Genomic DNA, 13,956 nt, shown 5'->3' on the forward strand with positions numbered 1-13,956 from the left:
ACAAAACTTAGTCTTCCCCGGCTATACGAAACAAAAGTTTGTTTACTTTGATCATTCGCGTTGACGAACGTAAGCTGCTGCCACCTCCAAAAGTTTACTGTAGGGGTGAAGCGGAATAGAAATTTCTGAAAGAGCGCAAGAAACCGAAACATTTTGGCAGATTTTCACCCACACGTACATACGGGAATTTCTATGAGTGTGCAAGAGATCGTTTAATGCCGTCAACGCGAATTTGGTGCCTCGATTTGACGATTCGATTGGTGTTTTATGCCACGCTCTTTGTGCGTCTGTAGATTATCCACAGAGAACAGATTAACAGGCTCGAAGGAAGTAATCGATTTTTTGTGCGTAAAATCTGTCGGTAGCGCCCTCCAGAAATAGTTTGCCAAACGCACCCCATCGACATCTCTATATCGAGCTGCAGTAAACGTCAGCGACAGCATGTCCGGGGCTCAAAATTTGACAGCGGGCCCAAATTAGACTGCTGGCAGTTGAGTGAAACGCAGTGCTGAATTGCTATCTCATTTTCGCACACACGAGATGTTGGCGGCGAGAACATGGTTGTCTGCCATGGGCTTGGCCAAACGCATCAAAAACATCCTTGTACCTTTATCAATATTTCTTTGTGCTGGAGTTACGTAGCAGCGATGGCAGCGACATCAAGATTTAGTTTGCCACTTATTGCTCGAGGGGTGCTCTATTGAAGGATTACTCGTAGATTACATAAAAACCTTTTACACACTTTTTGTCAATTACCTGGTAGTCTGTTCTCTGTGGATTATCTACCGTCTGTAGTAAGGGCACAGAGAACAGACTACCCAAGTAACAATTTCAGGCTGATCAAACGCTTTTATAGCTGATTTTATTCAACCTGTGGCTGATCTATGGTTTAAGTTTAGAAATAAAAACCTTTTTTCAGCTCTTAAACATCTAAATTTGGTGATTTTATCAAGCTTTAGGCTAATTATTAGCTGTTTTCGAAGCTGCAATGAAGCTTAATAGAAACTTTTTTGCGCTTTTAAATAGCCAATTTGCCCCAATGCTGTCAATTCTTTTTTTAGAATGAGAAATAGTTTTGCAATCTGCTTTTTCAGTCGCTTAATCAACGCCTCATCAACCTTTATACAGCCAAAAAAATCTTTTTTAAATTTAAAAAGATGGAACGCGTCATTTTTATTTTGCCGTAAACATTGTCGAACGCGATATTTTTTAATTTCAAAAAACTTTAATTCGTATAAGTATAAGCGCTAGCTAATTGAAAATGCATGTTTTTTTCGGGAATTGAACCCGCCATCTTTTGATTCATAAGCACTCACCGTATGATCCGCCCCAATTGCATCTGCACAACAGACAGTGAGAATATCTTTACACCTAAAGCCTAGCCCGCCTAGCGTGAAGCAGTCGATAATGTCGATAACTGACAAACTTTTGCTGTCAGCCGAATTGCGAAATTCTATGATCTCACAGTATGTGTGCTGTGAGCCAAAAGAAAACTTGGTAGAAGTTTGTAAAGCCACTTTAACACCCTTGAGCAGCCTTGAAGTAGTTTGAAAGCTGTGAGCCTAATGAAAGCTTCCACTCTACACTTCAACATCTTTAAGCAGCCGTAAAACGGTTTGATGTTTATAGCTGTTTAGAAGCAGATTGTTTAGCAGAAAAATCCGCTATTAAGCTTGTTTATCAGCTTTTGGGAGAGAACTGGTTTGAAAAACATGAAGTAGCTTAAACCACAGAGAACAGATTAACAGGCTCGAAGGAAGTAATCGATTTTTTGTGTGTTAAATCTGTCGGTAGCGCCCTCCAGAAATAGTTTGCCAAACGCATAAAAAAATATTCATGTACCTTTATCAATATTTCTTTATGCTGATGCGATGGCAGCGACATCAAGATTTAGTTTGCCACTTACTGCTCGAGGGGTGCTCTATTGAAGGATTACTCGTAGATTACATAAAAACCTTTTACACACTTTTTGTCAATTACCTGGTAGTCTGTTCTCTGTGCTTAAACATCGCTTATGTAAACACCATTTGAGTGCTTACTTTATCCAGCTTTGATCACCTTAAACCAACCCGTAAACAACCATTGCTCTTGCAATTCAGCTACCGTTGTTACTTCCCAAGTAACAATTTCAAGCTGATCAAACGCTTTTATAGCTGATTTTATTCAACCTGTGGCTGATCTATGGTTTAGGTTTAGAAATAAAAACCTTTTTTCAGCTCTTAAACATCTAAATCTGGTGATTTTATCAAGCTTCAGGCTAATTAATAGCTGCTTTCGAAGCTGCAATGAAGCTTAATAGAAACTTTTTTGAGCTTTTAAATAGCCAATTTGAGCAATGCTGTCAATTCAATTTTTAGAACGAGAAATAGTTTTGCAATCTGCTTTTCCATTCGCTTAATAAACGCTCCATCAACCTTTATGCAGCCAAAAAAAAATTTTTTTTTAAATTAAAAAAATGGAACGCATCATTTTTATTTTGCCGTGAACGCGATATTTTTAATTTCGAGTAACTTTAATTCGTCTAAGTAAGCTAGCTAACTAAAAATGCATGTCTTTTTTCCAGGAATTGAACCCGCCATCTTTTGATCCATAGCACTCACCGTATGATCCGCCCCATTTGCATCTGCAGAACAGACAGTGAGAATATCTTTACACCTGAATCCTAGCCCGCCTAGCCTGAAGCAGTCGATAATGTCGATAACTGACAAACTTTTGCTGTCAGCCGAATTGCGACATTCTATGATCTGACAGTATGTGTGCTGTGAGCCGGAAGAAAACTTGGTAGAAGTTTGTAAAGCCACTTAAACACCCTTAAGCAGCCTTAAAGTGGTTTGAAAGCTGTGAGCCTAAGGAAGGCTTCCACTCTACACTTTAAGCAGCCGTAAAACGGTTTGATGTTTATTACTGTTTAGAAGCAGATTGTTTAGCAGAAAAATCCGCTATTAAGCTTGTTTATCAGCTTTTGGGAGAGAACTGGTTTGAAAAACTTAAAGTAACTTGAACATCGCTTATTTAAACACCATTTAAGTGCTTACTTTATGCAGCTTTGATCGCCCTAAACCAACCCGTAAACAGTCATTACTCTTGCAATTCAGCTACCATTGTTACTTGGGTTGGGTACCAGGTAATTGACAAAAAGTGTGTAAAAGGTTTTTATGTAATCTACGAGTAATCCTTCAATAGAGCACCCCTCGAGCAGTAAGTGGCAAACTAAATCTTGATGTCGCCAAGGTTAGTCAAGAAAGGTTTTCTGATGTTCAAATTTGTTTTTCACCCCCTCTAAGTTACCCTTGACGACCACCGAAATTTCCAAAGCGGAATCTGCTGAATGTATAAACAACGTTGATGGTTGCTAACCAATCGTTCCGCACACTTCTGTTCTACAAACTGTGAAAACTAGATCACCTATTTTAACTCACCTTGGATGTCGCTGCCATCGCTGCTATGTAACTCCAGAACAAAGAAATATTGATAAAGGTACATGCGTATTTTTTGATGCGTTTGGCAAACTATTTCTGGAGGGCGCTACCGACAGATTTTACCCACAAAAAATCGATTACAGCAAAGTTTCGTTAATTGGTGGTTCGTTAATTGGGCGGTTCGTTAATTGGGTGTTCGCTAATTGGGCTATGTGACAACTTGAATGTCAAAATTGTATGGAATTTTCGAGTTTAGAAATTTCTAACAACTGTCAGTCGGCCCAATTAGCGAATCAGCTAGAGTGCAGTCGTGGCCCAATTAACGAATTCAGGCTGTACTTCCTTCGAGCCTGTTAATCTGTTCTCTGTGGTAAGGGGTATAAGCACAGAGAACAGACATCCAAGCGAAAGGTCCCCACTTGGATAAAACTTATGTCAAATTAGTTGGGAAACTATAGTGATGGTGTCGCTAAAGGCGCATAAAATTCTACACTAAACTCACAACAGCTAGCTTCTGGCGCTAGCATAACGCATATAGTCCATATATACTAGCACCAGAAGAGCCAAAGGTTGTCAGTGTGCAAATCAAAAAAATCATTTAGTTGGGAAACTATAGTGGTGGTATCGCTAGCATATTAGGTGATTTTAATTTGAAATTTTATCCAAGAATTCTCGAAAAATTTGTTCCTGAATGGATGTCTGTTCTCTGTGGTAAGCACAGAGAACAGACTACCAGGTAATCGACAAAAAGTGTGTAAAAGGTTTTTACACAGAGAACAGACTACCAGGTAATCGACAAAAAGTGTGTAAAAGATTTTTATGTAATCTACGAATAATCCTTCAATAGAGCACCCCACGAACAGTAAGTGGCAAACTAAATCTTGATGTCGCTGCCATCGCTGCTATCTAACTCCAGCACAAAGTAATATTGATAAAGGTACATGGATATTTTTTGATGCGTTTGGCAAACTATTTCTGGAGGGCGCCACCGACAGATTTTACACACAAAAAATCGATTACTTCCTTCGAGCCTGTTAATCTGTTCTCTGCTAGGACAGGACGTGCCAAGTGTCAACCGCGGCGTTGACCCAAAATTGACCCAATTTCTGATTGGCTGAAAGTAACGAGCAACCGTTGACTGGAAAATATAACGCGGTATCGCTTTCAGTGTTGCTGGAACTCATTAGTGGGAATACGTCAATAAGTTATTATATCCGAATTTTAATTTCTTTTGTATTCTGTAGTTCTATGCTTGGTTTTATATTAGTTTTGTTTGTACACGAATTTTAATATTCAAAATAAAATGCAAAACATGATTTTGGTCGCATTAATTATGGCGTATTCGGGAGCTGATTTTCGGCAAACGAAGTTATTTTTAAAACAATATGGGCAGGCAATAGTGGTGCAGAGTGTACTAAGAATATTCAATCGGGATGGCGGTCATAATGAAAAGAAGAGTAAGAAGCCAGATGGCACGTCCTGTCCTAGTGTTCTCTGTGGTTTTTATGTAATCTACGAGTAATCCTTCAATAGAGCACCCCTCGAGCAGTAACCCAAGCAACCAGAAGTTCGAATATTACTTGACACGCGACCTCAAAAGTTCACAATTAGTTCAAATTCAGTTCCGTGGAACTTTCTTGCTGATTAGTATTGTGCATTGCAAGAAATCTCGCGTCACTTTTGATTTCGTCCAATGTAACAATTCCACCATATTGAGAAAAACGAGATCGAAGTTCTTCGAATTGAACTTTAAATTGTTTCAAAATGAAATAATTTTCAGTCATTCACTCAACGTGATTGATGAATAATAACATTCAATATTTAACTAATATTTTAAAAATTTAATTAAAACTAAGCAGTTTTGGTTTATTATGGAAAAAGTTACTTTGGACTGTTTACCATCTCATGCTGTACTTTGGACGTTTTTATTTTTCCAGGCTATTGCACATAAATTAAGCGAGATCACCGTAAAGTACGTGCGTTGCCGTGCTACCACCTCCACGACATCGCTATCTTGGTCTACAGAGTTTGTCAATACCCCCATTAAGTTGGACCCCTCAGTATTGTACCCCAAACAACAATGGCGTCGCATTGTTTTTCTATGGAGTGATTTCGCGCCCAGTATTTTTGACGTTTCAGATTCAGTCACAGAAAAATGGCGACGTGCCGGGGGGTCGCGTGCTACGCTATTTTCGAGGCTATTTTTCAATATTAGGCCGCTTGTTTCACTTAAAATGCATAAATAATGCGAAAAAAAACTTTCACTTGCTCAACGTCCAGTGTACAGATTGGGTTTATTTTATTTTTTTTTTGCACTTTGGACATCAGATGAGAACGACCGAAGTAACAATCAGTCATCTGTAATTCGAATGTGCACATTGGACATTTTGATATTGCTAATTTTTTAACCTCAAAATAATTCTATTTGGGCAGGTGTTTTTGTATAACATAGAGTTTAAAAAGAGCAATAATTTGTTGTGATAAACCGGATTTGTTTACATTTGTTACATTGGACGAAATGAAAAGTGACGCGAGAAATCTTTTCATTCTCGGAAAGTTCATAGCAAGCTGTCAAAATAATTCTGTATTGAGCGAAGCTGACGAATTTTCGTTAATAATATTGTGCTTTGCAGCTGTACCTGGATTAATCCAGATTATTTTCTCTAATGCCAATGTATATGACAAAAGAAAACAGCAACATTGCAGTTGTCACTCTTTCTCTTTTTCACTCACAGCATTCGCATTGTCGCACTTTTTGTGCCAGTCGCACTTTTAGACTGCGGTGTCCAGTAAGGTGCAAAATGCGGGATAAATAACCGCAATACTCTAACTCAGAAAGGGCCACCCTGGGCCGATGTGAAGTAGTAGAGGTGTGGAGCAACGTACTGTTTGTTTGTGTTAGCAGCGCAAATAATGTAAACAGCAGGGGTGTCGTCAATTTCGCACTATTCTTCTACGGGATAGTAGGATGTATCCATGTATGTAATAATACGATTCTTCATGTATACAAGCTATATACGTAACGTTTATCAAAGTAGTAACATCACAGAGAACAGACATCCAAGCGAAAGATCCCCACTTGGATAAAACTTATGTCAAATTAGTTGGGAAACTATAGTGATGATGTCGCTAAAAGCGCATAAAATTCTACACTAAACTCACAACAGCTAGCTTCTGGCGCTAGCATAACGCTTACAGTCCATATATACTAGCGCCAGAGAAGCCAAAGGTTGTCAGTGTGCAAATCAAAAGAATCATTTAGTTGGGAAACTATAGTGGTGGTGACGCTAGCATATTAGGTGATTTTAATTTGAAATTTTATCCAAGAATTCGCGAAAAATTTGTTGTTTGATTGAATCTATTTTATTAAAACGAAACGAAGTCACTCTAAACCAAACAGTAAATAAGTTTTTATGATCTATTTCTACGTTGAATAATGCATTTCCTCTGGTAATCGGTAGACGGTACGCGCGAGTTTTCAAAACGTTGGAAATTTTGCGCTTTTCTGTGGCTTACAAAATAACACTGATAATAAAGCATTTACAACCTGCAGACGTTTTGGAAGTCGCAGAAAATGTCGCCCGTGACCAGAAAACTTATTTTCGTCATTTGTTGGTCGTCCGCAATGGCAAAAAATTCAACTTTTCCCTCGTTGCCTGTGTTATTATGGTGTGAACTGGGCAAGAAAATATAATAAACTCTTCAATCGTTGTGTGATCCTTAAAAGGACCGATTGTTTGATTATCATAACTCTAGCTTGCAATAAACTTGTACTAACGCACCTAACGTAATTCTCTTTTCGGTAAATTGAAGTACCGTTAACCGCTAACTAGGCATGGCTTGTTGCAACGGACCAACCGGAAAGCCTCAGCAGCTATGCGATCGACCTAGCCGTTCGTGTATGGTCCTGAGTCACGATGAAATACCACTCCAAGTGGCCAGCTGCAAGTGACGTGGGATGATTCTGGTCGTTTTGTTGTCGCGAGCAGCATATTTCCTGCCAATTCCAGAACTTCAGCAGCCAGATATTCCATCACGGCAGCGAGACGATTGCTCCAGCTCCAACACACGCTCAACATACTTTCCTTTCCTCAGCAAGCGACAAGAATCGGTCACCCCTATTTTTCATGGTTCTTCATTCTATCATCTACGTTAAATAAAATGGAGCATTTCAATTTCAGTCTGAACCGAAGAGCAAAGTTACAAGTGAGCCGTTCGCCTTTTGCTGCCAAAGAAAAATTACGCTACGTATTATTACTGTAGCATTGGTGATGGATAAATTTGTGTTGCTAAAGAAAACCGATTGAAAAGCCCTAAGTTCCAAATTTCCTAGGTTTCTTCAATTACCGAAAACCGTTCTTTAAAGAACGAACAAATTCTTATTGCGATTTCTGACAGCTACCGTACGCACACTATGCCGTGTATACGTACACGCGATATGTTGCTGCTACTATTGGTTTTTCCATGACGTTTTTCAAACTAGGGGAAAACAAATCACTAACACAACCGCAAATTAGCAAGCTCTATATGAAGATGCAAAAGATGTTACAAAAATTATTTCATTTTTAAACCCATGGGTTCATGCATTTTGACGCTTGAACGAACACCTTTACTTGGAGCTTGGAGGTATATTTGTTGGCTGCTTTGGTACCTTCCAAGACGGCTAACTCAACCAGCAGTAACAAGCGAACAGAAGCGCGAGAGCTGATTAACCGATTATTTGATAAGAAGCAAACATTAGAATCAATCGCATTAAATAGAATTAGAATTCCTCAAATCTTCATGAACATTATGTTTCGTCTTTAAAAGAACATTTTGTCAACGTGATATGTTGGAAATTTAAGCCTTCTTTTCCGTCTTCTTGGGCAGCAACAAAACAGCTGGGATGTTCGGAAAAACACTTCTCTGAGCAGTGGTGACACCGGACAGCAATTTGTTCAACTCTTCGTTGTTGCGGATGGCCAGCTGCAAGTGGCGATAATTCTGATCGTTTCGTTGTCGTGAGCAGCATATTTCCTGCCAATTTCAGAATTTCAGCAGCCAGATATTCCTTCACGGCAGCGAAACGAGTGCTCCAGCTCCAACACACGCTCAGCATACTTTCCTTTCCTCAGCAGCCGATGAATACGGCCGACCGGGAACTGCAGACGTGCACGAGAATCCATTTCTTCATTTGGGTCAATTCTTAGAAGATTTTCCAATCGATTGGTGTAAGAATATTGAAAATCGATCGGAAAACCGCTGATCTAATGGCGCTCAAAACCTATCATTTTTCGTGACGCTCGCATTTTTCGATTTTTTGGAATGACACCTGATCTTAAAATTTGCCGTAAGACGGTGTCCTACGTCAAAAGCAATTTTAGGACCAGTGTTCTACCATTGTAAGCAATTCATCAACGATTCTCAACATGGATTCATGTTCCTCCTGTCATTTACTACTTATGCTGTTGAAATGGCAACCACTGCTCGGTTTGCCCTGTACAATTGGTAGTTCTGCGTAATGACAAATGTCACCCAAGTAACAATTTCAGGCTGATCAAACGCTTTTATAGCTGATTTTATTCAACCTGTGGCTGATCTATGGTTTAAGTTTAGAAATAAAAACCTTTTTTCAGCTCTTAAACATCTAAATTTGGTGATTTTATCAAGCTTCAGGCTAATTATTAGCTGTTTTCGAAGCTGCAATGAAGCTTAATAGAAACTTTTTTGCGCTTTTAAATAGCCAATTTGCCCCAATGCTGTCAATTCTTTTTTTAGAATGAGAAATAGTTTTGCAATCTGCTTTTTCAGTCGCTTAATCAACGCCTCATCAACCTTTATACAGCCAAAAAAATCTTTTTTAAATTTAAAAAGATGGAACGCGTCATTTTTATTTTGCCGTAAACATTGTCGAACGCGATATTTTTTAATTTCGAATAACTTTAATTCGTATAAGTATAAGCGCTAGCTAATTGAAAAAAATGCATGTTTTTTTCCGGGAATTGAACCCGTCATCTTTTGATTCATAAGCACTCACCGTATGATCCGCCCCAATTGCATCTACAGAACAGACAGTGAGAATATCTTTACACCTAAAGCCTAGCCCGCCTAGCGTGAAGCAGTCGATAATGTCGATAACTGACAAACTTTTGCTGTCAGCCGAATTGCGAAATTCTATGATCTCACAGTATGTGTGCTGTGAGCCAAAAGAAAACTTGGTAGAAGTTTGTAAAGCCACTTTAACACCCTTGAGCAGCCTTGAAGTAGTTTGAAAGCTGTGAGCCTAATGAAAGCTTCCACTCTACACTTCAACATCTTTAAGCAGCCGTAAAACGGTTTGATGTTTATAGCTGTTTAGAAGCAGATTGTTTAGCAGAAAAATCCGCTATTAAGCTTGTTTATCAGCTTTTGGGAGAGAACTGGTTTGAAAAACATGAAGTAGCTTAAACATCGCTTATGTAAACACCATTTGAGTGCTTACTTTATCCAGCTTTGATCACCTTAAACCAACCCGTAAACAACCATTGCTCTTGCAATTCAGCTACCGTTGTTACTTGGGATTCTTTTCATTCGTTTCATAACCTTAAACGTGTTCAAACGTATTATATTTCTAACGTGATTTCCTATTATATAAAACTATAAAAGTAGTCCGCGTTCTCTTCTCCTGCTGCATCCGAAATCTCATTAGGTTATTGGCCCAGGACGTATCGGTGGAAACAGTAAAAACGTCGCGGAAATGGAAGATTTAAAAAGTGATCGTTTTCTAGTTGCTTTGTTCGACGGAACAAATTACGCCGAAAGGAGCGAAAATGTAAATCGATTTTGATTTCGCGGATTCATGATTCTCAGCTTGAATACGTTCGGGATAAGGCCAGTCCGAAGCAAGTCTGGGATGCATTAAAGCGAGTGTTCGAAAGGAAGAGTATTGCCAGTAGAATGTACCTCATGCGTCAAATGCTGAGTATGCGATTCGAAAGTGGGCAACTACAGGAACATTTCCTTCGTTTTGATAAGCTGCTGCGTGAATATCGTGGAACCGGTGCGAACATGGAAGAGTTTACTCTTGGCTCATCGTACAACACGGTCGTCACGGCTATCGAAACAATGCCGGAGGAAAACCTTTCGGTGGAATTCGTGAAGTGTCGATTGCTTGACGAAGAAACGAAGCAAAAGAGTGTTGATTCCGAACAGTTTTCTGCTAACAGTGATACCGCCGCGTTTTCGGGTATGATAGTCCGGGGTCCGGAAAAGAAGAAACCGTTAGATCAAAAAGGGCATCACATTGCGAAGGCGAACTGTGTCGAATCGGCTAAACATGCTGATATTTGTTTTGTTACTGTCAGTGGCTGTGCGTCACAGCAAGCACAGAGAACAAAATGGTTCATTGATTCTGGTGCATCTGATGATTTGGTTCGGGACAAAGATTTGTTTACGGAACTTCATCGATTGGAAAAGCCGGATTGGACGGTGAATCGCTCGTCGCAGAGCACTGCGGAACAGTGAAAGTGTTATCGTTTGTTGATGGCAAAAACATTGAGTACACTGTGAAGATCACAGTTTATACCACAGCTACGATACAATTTGTTTTCGGTATTCCGTGTCAAAAAAGCTGGTATGCGCGTCGTGTTTGAGCAAGGAAAAGTGATGATCTATAAAGATTCTGCAATTGTTGCCAGTGGAACACGGCACGATTCATTGTATGAATTGGATTTTCGACCGATCGGAAGAGGTAAAACCGAAAAATCGCTGTCGTGCGGTAGTATTCGAGAAGATTTCGTATTGTATCATCGTCGGTTCGGCCATATATCAGCGAAAAACCTGGAAACACTCGTTCGGAACGGTATGGTATCGAGACTGGATATAAACACTGACAAGAAACCGAGTGTTATGATTACGTGTGAACCGTGCATCGCCGGAAAGTTGAGTCGACAACCGTTTTTACCGGACGAAAACAGCCGATCGGATTGTTTGGTTCGAGATTTTTCGTCACCTTTATCGACGATTGGACGCACTTTACCATGGTGTTTCTGATGGAGTCGAAGAGCGAGGTGCTGAGTTATTTTAAACTGTATGAAGCAATGGTAACGGCCAAGTTCGGTGAGAAGATATCTCGACTGCGATGTGATAACGGAGGTGAGTACACCGGTAAACGATTTAAACGTTTTTGTGCCAGTCAGGGTATTCAGATGGAATTAACGGTACCTTACACCCCTGAGCAGAACGGTGTCAGCGAGCGGAAGTCCCATTAGTGCGTTACCAATGAAAAAGACACCTGCAGAGTTATGGAAAGGCAGAAAGCCCGATGTTTCGAAATTGAGAGTATTTGAGTGTTCCGTATTTGTGCACATACCATCACAGCGTAGAAACAAGTTGGACTTTAAATCGTGGCGAGGAGTTTTTCTCGGTTACTCTAACAACGGCTACAGAGTTTGGATTCAGGTGCAGCACCGGATTGTGGTCACTCGAGATGTAGTATTTGTGGAGACAGAACGCAGAGAAGAGCAATCCAGACTTGATGATTAATGTACGGAAGTTTTAAGCCCTGTTCCGATGTGTGAGGAAGATCCAGCCGATGACGGAGATTCTGTATCATCTGAGAACGATTCTGAAAGTTTTCAATCTGCTGAAAGAGAATGGGGAATTCAATGCACCTGTGGATGGAACAGCCGAAGAAAGACCGCAGCAAGATCGTGCGCCACCGTTTTGGCACAGAGACTTCGAGGTTGAATACGCTGGATTTGCGCTAAATGCAATAAGTTACGTGGATAACATTCTGAATGCTATTGAGGGACTCCAGCAACGTGGCGACTGGGACAAATGGAAAGCGGCCATAGAAGACGAAATGGATTCGTTGCAACGGAATAAAACATGGACGTTGACAGAGCTTCCCGTAGGTAGGAAGGCTGTATCCTGTAAGTGGGTGTTTTGCATTAAGCACGGTGATGGTGAGGTTCCTGATCGGTATAAGGCGAGGTTGGTTGCTAGAGACTTCAGCCAGAAGCAAGGCTTTGACTATACTGAGACCCATTCTCCGGTGGCAAAATTAGACACTCTCCGAATGGTTCTGGCGTTGGCGAATCGTGATCGTTTGCACGTCCATCAGATGGATGTCCGTACAGCGTTCTTAAATGGTGCGCTCAAAGAGGAAATTTACATGACCCAGCCGGATGGGTTTCAGCAGGGGCAGAATTTGGTTTGCCGTTTGAATCGATCCATTTATGGACTCAAACAGGCGTCTCGTGCATGGAATCAAAGATTTCATGAGTTTACCGAAAAAGTGGGTTTAAAGCAAAGCGTGAATGATCAATGTCTGTACTTTAATTGCGAGGGACGGCAACGGATCATCATAATCGTTTATGTAGACGATATATTGATTAACGGAGCGTAGTTACAGATCGTTAATGCGTATAAGCTGAGATTGAGCAAAGAGTTTGACATGACTGACGTTGGGGAGGTCAAACAGTTCCTCGGGATGAATATCAAGAGAGATATTCAAGCTGGCATCATGAAGATTAACCAGAGAGGATACCTTGAGAGCTTGCTGAAACGGTTCGAGATGACGGATTGTAAGCCCATTTCGACTCCCATGGAGAATCTTCTGCTGTTGGAGAAAGGAGTGGAAGAGCGGAGAACGGAGAAACCCTACCGAGAGTTAGTGGGTTGTCTTATGTAAGCTTCGCTTACTGTTAGACCTGGTTTGTCTGCAGCCGTGAACTATTATAGCCAGTTCCAGGCATGTCCAAACGAGGAACATTGGGTGCATCTTAAAAGGATTCTTCGGTATATAAAAGGGACTCTTGATTTTGGTTCAGCATACAAGGCTGACACGGAAGAGGAGCTGTTAAAAGTTTTCTCAGATGCTGACTGGGCAAATGACATCATCGATCGACGATCAGTTACCGGATGTGTATTTAAGGTCTTTGGATGTACGGTTAGCTGGACAACAAGGAAGCAACACACAGTTTCATTGTCATTTACGGAGGCGTGCTCCATGCCATACTCTGTGGATGAAATGAGTTCTTCAGGGTCTTGGTCACGAGCTCAATGGTCCCATACCGATTCATGAAGACAATCAGTCTACCATTAGAGTTGCTGAGGATGCAAGAGACCATGGACGTCTGAAACATGTGGACACTAAATATCGATTTTTGAGAGAGCTGATTCAACAAGCAGTGATTACAGTGCGGTTCGTGTGTTCGTCCAATCAGCAAGCGGATATAATGACGAAGGGTCTACCTTCGGTTTCCTTCAAGAAACTGCGTTCAGAGCTAGGAATTGAACCTTGCTGTGGTTGAGCAGGGGTGTTGAGTTGAGATGACAACCACTGCTCGGTTTGCCCTGTACAATTGGTAGTACTGCGTAATGACAAATGTCAATTCTTTTCATTCGTTTCATTACCCTAAACGTGTTCAAACGTATTATGTTTCTAACGTGATTTCCTATTATATAAAATTATAAAAGTAGTTCGCGTTCTCTTCTCCTGGTGCATCCGAAATCCCATTATATCCTAGGGATACCATTTCGAGGCGTTTTCAAATATATGCAATCTACACCTACC

The sequence above is a fragment of the Sabethes cyaneus genome, chromosome 1 (genome assembly GCF_943734655.1).
Source record: "Sabethes cyaneus chromosome 1, idSabCyanKW18_F2, whole genome shotgun sequence".
Taxonomy (NCBI): Eukaryota; Metazoa; Arthropoda; class Insecta; order Diptera; family Culicidae; genus Sabethes; species Sabethes cyaneus.